Source organism: Puma concolor, chromosome A2 (assembly GCF_028749965.1).
Source record: "Puma concolor isolate L17-30 chromosome A2, mPumCon1.1.hap2, whole genome shotgun sequence".
Lineage (NCBI taxonomy): Eukaryota > Metazoa > Chordata > Mammalia > Carnivora > Felidae > Puma > Puma concolor.
This window is the reverse complement of record NC_141668.1, coordinates 7,043,860-7,052,806: the sequence shown is the minus strand read 5'-3', so window position 1 is coordinate 7,052,806 and position 8,947 is coordinate 7,043,860. Positions and strand designations below refer to the sequence as shown.

The window sequence follows — 8,947 nt, the reverse complement described above, 5'->3', positions numbered from 1 at the left end:
AACTAAAAGGCAACCAACGGAATGGGAAAAGATATTTGCAAATGACATATCGGACAAAGGGCTAGTATCCAAAATCTATAAAGAGCTCACCAAACTCCACACCCGAAAAGCAAATAACCCAGTGAAGAAATGGGCAGAAAACATGAATAGACACTTCTCTAAAGAAGACATCCGGATGGCCAACAGGCACATGAAAAGATGTTCAGCGTCGCTCCTTATCAGGGAAATACAAATCAAAACCACACTCAGGTATCACCTCACGCCAGTCAGAGTGGCCAAAATGAACAAATCAGGAGACTATAGATGCTGGAGAGGATGTGGAGAAACGGGAACCCTCTTGCACTGTTGGTGGGAATGCAAATTGGTGCAGCCGCTCTGGAAAGCAGTGTGGAGGTTCCTCAGAAAATTAAAAATAGACCTACCCTATGACCCAGCAATAGCACTGTTAGGAATTTATCCAAGGGACACAGGAGTACTGATGCATAGGGGCACTTGTACCCCAATGTTCATAGCAGCACTCTCAACAATAGCCAAGTTATGGAAAGAGCCTAAATGTCCATCAACTGATGAATGGATAAAGAAATTGTGGTTTATATACACTATGGAATACTACGTGGCAATGAGAAAAAATGAAATATGGCCTTTTGTAGCAACGTGGATGGAACTGGAGAGTGTGATGCTAAGTGAAATAAGCCATACAGAGAAAGACAGATACCATATGGTTTCACTCTTATGTGGATTCTGAGAAACTTAACAGGAACCCATGGGGGAGGGGAAGGAAAAAAAAGAGGTTAGAGTGGGAGAGAGCCAAAGCATAAGAGACTGTTGAGAACTGAGAGCAAACTGAGGGTTGATGGGGGGTGGGAGGGAGGAGAGGGTGGGTGATGGGTATTGAGGAGGGCACCTTTTGGGATGAGCACTGGGTGTTGTATGGAAACCAATTTGACAATAAATTTCATATATAAATAAAAAAAAAAAAAAAGAAAAAGACACTTGGTCTTTCCACACAGGCATCCCTTTTGTACCCTACAAGGATGAGTTGGCTTGTGTAACCTGCCTAGCTGGCTTCTTAATGGGAGAAGCAAAGTTCCATTTTGAATATAAATGGGGAGGGGAGTCTCCCACTGAGATGCCCCAAAGTCAGATTTTGTGTTACTTGCTGCATTGCTCTTATGAGGAATAGCTACCAGCAGCAGCAGCAGCTCAGAATTCTCTTTGTAAAGTATAATATTTTGTTTCCTCTTCTGTGGGCTACTTAGCTACAAAAAGGAAGAGTAAGAAGCTCCAGGAAATCCTGGAAAGTACTTGGGCATTCCCCAAGTATTGTAAGAGAACGTCAGGCTTTCTGTAGACTTCGAATAGGCTTCTCTAGAAGAGCCTTGTATAGAGTTCTGGGAGTGCCGCAGTCACTTATGGGGGGTGGTGTGCGGCTACAGAGGAGCGATGTGTGTGAGGGGAAATGGGGGGCCATGCAGGGGAAGCAGCTGGATTACCATCCTAATGCTGTGGCTTTTGTTTCCTGATGTCCCAGGGCTTAGAAACCAAGATGGCAGAGATTCACAGCTGAGACTAGTCTTAGTGGGTAAGACTGGAGGAGGGAAAAGTGCCACAGGCAACAGTATCCTTGGAGAGAAAGTGTTTCATTCCAGCATTGCGGCAACATCTGCCACCAAGACCTGTAAGAAACGGAAGAGCAGGTGGCAGGGAAGAAAAATTGTGGTCGTGGATACGCCTGGCATTTTCGACATCGAGGCACAGGATGCTGACACCTGCAAGGAGATTTCTCACTGCATCTTCCTGACCTCCCCAGGGCCTCATGCTCTGCTCCTGGTGGTCCCACTGGGCCGGTACACGAAGGAAGGGCAAAAGGCCACGGAGAAGATCCTGCAAATGTTTGGACTCAGAGCTAGGAGATACATGATTCTCTTATTCACCCGGAAAGATGACTTGGATGGCATCAATTTCCATGATTACTTACAGAAAGCACCCAAAGGTATCCCAGAGTTGGTGGGCAAGTTTGGTGATCGCTACTGCATGTTCAACAATCAGGCAACAGGAGCTGAGCAGGAGGCCCAGAGAAATCAGCTGCTTGCCCTGGTCCAGCGCATTGTTGCTGAGAATGAAGGAAGATGCTACACTAATAAGATGTACCAAAAGGCTGACAACGAGATTCAGAAACAAATGCAAGAAATGCAAGAATTTTACACAGCAGAGCCAGAGAGAGAGAGAGTGCAGATAAGAAAGGAGTTTGAAGACAAGATCAGAAAGCTGGAGGATAAACTGGAGCAGCAGAGACAAATGGAACAAATGGAGAGGGAATTGGCTGATAAAGAGGCATTATATGTTGTAAAGCTGCAAAAACACAGAGATGAGAATCAGTATAAGATAGTTGACTTGATCATGAAAGCTCTGCAGATGGTTTTTCCTATCTTCTCTCACCTGTTTATGGAAGATTAACCCGAATGAGAAGATCTGATTTGCTACACATTTTCCACTGGCCCTGCCAAGCCCCTCACCCCAGAACTCATTCACCAAGCTTGAAGCACTCTCGATTCTGTCTCTCAGACTCTCAGGACGAAGGGGTATAATCAGATTCACTGGTGGTGATTGGTAGATGTTTGATTGACTTACCAGGGGAGGGACACATTCTCAATTTGTGGAACTCCAGAGTAGAAGGTATTGATGGTCTTCTAAGAAGATGACCCCAAAATTTCTCTATTTGTCCCGAGTGAAATCCAGGTTCCTTCTAGATTGGTGGATCCTCTCCCTTTGTTGCTTCTACTCACTTATTTTTGCTTTTAGGACATGGCAATCACCTTACCCATATGGTTTGTTACAAAGATTGGTTCTTCATGTTAGGTAGTCTAATGATGGAGATGCTTATAGAATTCTTTCCAGATGAATGGAAATTTATTTAGTTACATTTTTACAGAGGGACTCAAGTTGTTTCTTATCAGCTGCCCACTGAAGAACAAAGAGTTGTCTGGAAAATAGACCTCTCAGAACTCAACTAAGTGAAATGCCAGAAAGAGCAGTTGAAAGACAGAGATTCAACACAGAAGACAACAACGGTTTGCTGTATTCAGATATATCTACAGCAACTCTTTGACAGACTTCAGTGCAACATATTTGCTGAATAACCAGTTCTCTCCTTTTCATGTGAAACTAACTGTTGCCACTTCACCTCCACCACCTCAGACCTTCATAACTTACTGCACATACCACCCTCTCCCAGCTGAACTGCTTGCTAGTTGGTATTATAATAAAAGTTTTCTGTTCTGTCATATTTCTATAAATTTTCAGTCCACTCCTTCTTGGAAAATACCTTTGATATTTCTTTTTCTTTATTATTTTATTTAATATTTATTTATTTATTTATTTATTTATTTATTTATTTAGAGGCATGAGCAGGGGAGAGGCAGTGATAGAGGGAACCCCAAGCAGGCTCCACACATCAGTGCAGAGCTTGATGCAGGGCTCAAACCCACAAACCATGAGATCATGACCTGAGCTGAAACTGAGAGTGGGATGCTCAACGGACTGAGCCACCCAGGTGCCCTACATTTGCCACTTCTTCTAAGACTACAGGTGTGAGTTTCACTTTTTGGTAACAGTTCAAGATGATTTCAGAGCTAGTCTTGGTCTACCCTCAACACATCTCTCCTCCTTTTCCTTGGAAATTCCCAGCCACATTCTCAACCCCTCTGCCAGTCAAACACCACCTTCTCGTTGGATTCATTCATTATGCACTGATAGAAATTATGTGTAACCAAGGCTTTAGAGGCCTTTCTGGTTTTCCTGGAGCAAAAATTCCCTTTAACATATGGATAACAGTAGGAGGTGTCTCTATCTGTTTTCTAGTTTTCTATTTGGTACTTCTCACATAATCCGTGTGAAGGCTTCCCAAAGCACATTTCCATGTTCTACCAATATGTTCTGGTGGTCATATGTGACTTATGGCAACTCTCCTCACTCTGCCATCTTGACATTGGCTTGTCCATGCTCAAAGCCATTTTGCCCAAAGGGACATATACCTCTCCCAGTTTTCCTCAAACACCCATGAGTTTAGACTGTACTTTTAATTAATCTCGAGGATACAGGAAGCACACCACAAAGAAGCTCACAATCCCTCACAATCCCTTCTCCCCAGGAGAAGGGACCAAGATGGTGGAGTAGCATGGAAGTTTTCTGCTTCTCTCATTCCTGAATTTCAGCCAGATCAGCACAAAAGCATTTTGCACACTAGAAAATTTATCTGAGGATCAACATAACAATCTGTATAACCTGAGCCACAGAACTTGGCAGATACACAGGACGAGACATGATTTGGGAGAGAGAGAAGCCATGGAGGAGAGGGAGTTGTTTTTGCTTGTGGAGATAGGAGAGAAACCGGGGGTAGAATACAGGAAAACACTCCCCCGAAAGGCAACTGTAGAGAAAGAGAAAGAGTGGAAACACCCAAAAGGGACTGAACAAGAAAGCAAGAAAGGAGAAAGTAGATTTTCAATACCATTAAGAAGACGGGCCCTATAAACAAGGGAGCCCAGAGTTGGAAACTCTGTACCTAGCTACCTGGTGGTGATCTGGTGGGAAGGGTGAATCCCCAGGAGCGAGGTCCAAGGGCTCCGAGGGCCACGTGGGGAGAAGCAGTTCCCCTGCTAAGAGAACATTTGGTAGAGGTCGTGTGGCCTCCCCACAGGTAAGTGTCCCAGTGGACCCTGGAGAACAGCTGTTTGTTGGTTTTAGAACAAAGGCATTATGGGGCAGTGAAGTCTGGCACCAGATGTGTGTTGTGATTTACCACAATCCCTGAGACGCTGCTGCTACATGACTGGGTGAAAGTCTTGTGGGGCACATTGGTATCTGGCTGTAGGCTCTGGGCATCTGCAGCAGGTGGTCCCATGAATGTTCCCAGGGGTGGCGAGCACCTGGCCATTGCTTGGCAAGACCCTCCCACGGAGGGTTGGAGTGGGTCCACGACTAAGGGACCTCAGAAATGAGGGGTTTGGAAACACAGCCCCTTCTGAGATGAAATTCAGAAGGGAGGTGCCACCTCATGGCTTGGTCGCAGATAGTGTAGAAGTGGGGAGTGGATGGATGCTGGAGACAAAGGAAGGTTGTATGTTTTTAATTATCAAATGTTTTCCTACTTTTTATTTCCTTTTTTCCCCCTTTCTTTCCCTTTTTTCTCTATTCTGTCAAGCTTCTTTCAACAACCAGACCAAAACACACTTAGGATCTAGCATCCTTCATTTGATTTTTTTGTGTGTTGTTTAAAATTTTTAAATTTTTTAAATAATTCCTTTACTTCTTCCAAAATGAAGGAATTCACTGAAAAGAAAGGACAGGAGGAAATGCTCCTGACAAATAAGCAAAATGTCTGAACCAGAATTTAGAGTCCCGATAATACGAATATTAGCTGGGTTTGAAAAAAGCATAGATTCCCTTTCTGTGGAGACAAAAGAAGTAAAATTTGCCATCATGAAATTAAAAATGCTAGAATTGAGATGCAATCTCATATGGTTGCCACGGTGGCAAGGATGGATGCAGCAGAGCAGGGAATTGATGATGCAGAGGACAAACTTATGGGGGTTAATGAAGCAGGAAAAAAAAGAGGGAAACTAAGGCAAAAAAGCATGATATAAGATTTAGAGAACGTGGTGACTCATTAAAAAGGAACAACATCTGAACAATAGGGGTCCCAGAAAATGAAGACAGAGAACACAGAGAAGAAGGTTTATGTGAGGAAATCATACCAGAACACTTTCCTACCCTGAGGAAAGACAGACATCAAAGCCCAGGAAGCACAGAGAACTCCCATGAGATTCAAAGAAAACCAACTATCAACAAGTCATTTCATATTCAAATTCACAAAATAAACAGACAAGGAAAGAATTGTGAAAGCAGCAAAGGAAAAAAGCCCTGAACCTACAAGTGCAAGCAGATCAGGTTCTCAGCAGACCTATCCACAGAAATTGGCAGGACAGAAAGGAGTGGCGGGATATATTCAATGTGCTGAACTGGAAAAGCAAGCAGCCCAAAGCTCTTTATTCAGCAAGGCTGTTTGTTCAAAATAGAAGGAGAGATAAAGTGTTTCCCAGACACAGGAAAACTATAGACATTTGTGGCCAGTAACCAGCCTGGAATGAAATTGTGTCAGGGACTCTCTCAGGGGAGAAAAGGTGAACCAAAGCAAAAAAAAAAACAAAAGCGACAAAGACCAGAGAACACCACCAGAAACTCAAACTCTACAGGCAACACAATGGCAATAAATTCATATCTTTCAGTACTCACTCTATTTTTTTTTAACGTTTTTTTATTTATTTTTTGGGGACATAGAGAGACAGAGCATGAACGGGGGAGGGGCAGAGAGAGAGGGAGACACAGAATCAGAAACAGGTTCCAGGCTCTGAGCCATCAGCCCAGAGCCTGACACGGGGCTCGAACTCACCGACCGCGAGATCGTGACCTGGCTGAAGTCGGACGCTTAACCTACTGTGCCACCCAGGCGCCCCTCACTACTCACTCTAAATGTCAATAGACTAAATGCTCTAGTCAATAGACATAGGGTAACAGAATGAATAAGAAAACAAGACCCATCTTTAGGCTGTTTCCAAAAGATCTGTTTTTTTTTTTATTTTTATTTTTTCCCTCTTTTTTTTAATATATGAAATTTATTGTGAAGTTAGTTTCCATACAACACCCAGTGCTCATCCCAAAAGATGCCCTCTTCAATACCCATCACCGACCCTCCCCTCCCTCCCACACCCCATCAACCCTCAGTTTGTTCTCAGTTTTAAAGAGTCTCTTCAGCTTTGGCTCTCTCCCACTGTAACCCCTTTTTTTTCTCCTTCCCCTCCCCCATGGGTTTCTGTTAAGTTTCTCAGGATCCACATAAGAGTGAAAACATATGGTATCTGCCTTTCTCTGTATGGCTTATTTCACTTAGCATCACACTCTCCAGTTCCATCCACGTTGCTACACAGGGCCATATTTCATTCTTTCTCATTGGTGTGCACATTTTCTTAAGCACCAATTCTCTGATACAGATTTGTGAGAAAGGACAATGAGATAGGGAGATTTTAATTCTATTTTTAATTCCTCTTGAGTTAATAGTTGCTTTTGTAGGAAAAATGCTTTGAGCAGGCTTATGGAAATGAGTCCCTTAGACTTTAAGTCAATTGCTTCTTCTGGAGCAGTGTGGAGTACACGGGGAACAGCCTACGTAGCAAAATTAAACATAGACACTGCACACCTACCTCGTTCTCACCCTCATGGTGAATTCCCTTGACAATCTCCCAACCAAATTTTCATACAATTCTTCATGCTTCTTCATTCCTCCCTGAACTGAGGAAAAGATAATATATCTCTTGCTTTCTGAACCTGGAGAGGTGGAATCTGGGACACATGTCTCATTGGTTTATTCTTTCTTCCTCTGTTTTCTTACCCCTAGAAGAAGATAGAGTGTTCTCAACTTCTGTTATCTGGACATCTACTATATAAAATTCTATTGGGCAGCAAGGGAGCCCTGGGCTTTGTCATGTAAATTGGACAAGTGCTAGACTATAGGCAATCCCTTGTGAAGAAACACCAACACCCTGCATTACAAGGCTGTCATGTTTTCACAAATCCTTTTTTCTTTTTCTTTTCTTTTTTTAGTCTAGAAGCTGTTTCTTCAGGTTTTTCTCTATACTGTGTGAAGCATTAGCATGTATCAGAGCCATCGGGAAGGCTTGTTAAAGTACAAAGCCTGATTCAGTAGGCTCGGGGTGGAGCTTGAGAATCTACATTCCCTACACGTTGTGTTGTTCACAGGTGTTGCCCATGCTGCTCGTCTGGGACCATACCTTCAGAGTGACTGCCCAGTCACAAATAATCTCACATTTGAAAGGGACAAAGTCATTTTAATCATATTCAAGGCATTTCCCTCGTTCCAATTGTTACCAGCTAGATTCAGAATACTGAAGACTCCTCGTCTCCAAGATTCTCAAGTATACATGCAAAGAACTAAATCAAATAAGGCAAAATACCAGATTTCTATCAAAAGTCTAGGACTCCCTAGTAAAGAGGGAGTGGAGACCAGAGCATGGGCCAAAACCTGAATTTGGAAAACTTTATTCTTCTCCCTGAATGGAACAGAGCTAGTCGCACATCCTGGGGCCATCTGACAACCAGATTTAGTGTCCAAGAAGGTGACTCAGCTGGGACCTTCCAGAAAGAATATCTTTGGTGTGTATACAGAATGGAATAAGGGACCAAAAGTGTGGGTCACGTCTGGCCCCAGTAAGCTAAGAGGGAGAAAGTACCATCTGTTTCATGTTTTTAACAAATAAAACATAATAGGAAAAAGTGGTCTACTGAACTATCCTAACATTCTCACATTGTGAAACAGATCAATCACTGTCTTTCATGAGGAGATCATTTATGAAGGGCTCGCAGCAGAGTTTCTGCTTCCCTGGGGTGAAGGTGGAGGGATCAGCACTTTCTCCTCTGAGCCAGAGAGAGGAGAGTCACCTCTTGTATCCTTCTCTATGTCTTTCAAAAAAATGCTAATGAGGTGCCTGGGTGGCTCAATTGGTCAAGCATCTGACTATTGGTTTCCTTTGCCTGAGGTCATGATCTCATGGTTTCCTGAATTGGAGCCCTGAGTAGGGGTCCATGCTGACAGTGGAAGGCCTGCTTGGGATTCTGTCTCTCCTTCTCTCTCTGCCCCTCCCCCTTTGTGCTATCTCGGGCTCTCTCAAAATAATAAATAAACTTTAGGGGAAAAAGGGAGGTGGGATTATACCAGGTGGGCCTGACCTAATCAAAAAATATTTAAAAGCAAGAGATTCTCCCACTGGAGAGAATATCCATGTTGAATATCTGTATTGAGAACTGCCTATCAAGAGGGACAGCCAGGGTGACCCTCTGGGAGGAGGAACTCCGTCCTCCAACCACAAGCAAC

General features: G+C 43.5%; 1 pseudogene; it reads left to right on the top strand.

The window, feature by feature from the left end:
* Positions 1–1,457: 1,457 nt before the first annotated feature.
* Positions 1,458–3,296, top strand: LOC112866498 (GTPase IMAP family member 4 pseudogene; annotated as a pseudogene).
* The last annotated feature ends 5,651 nt before the right edge of the window (positions 3,297–8,947 follow it).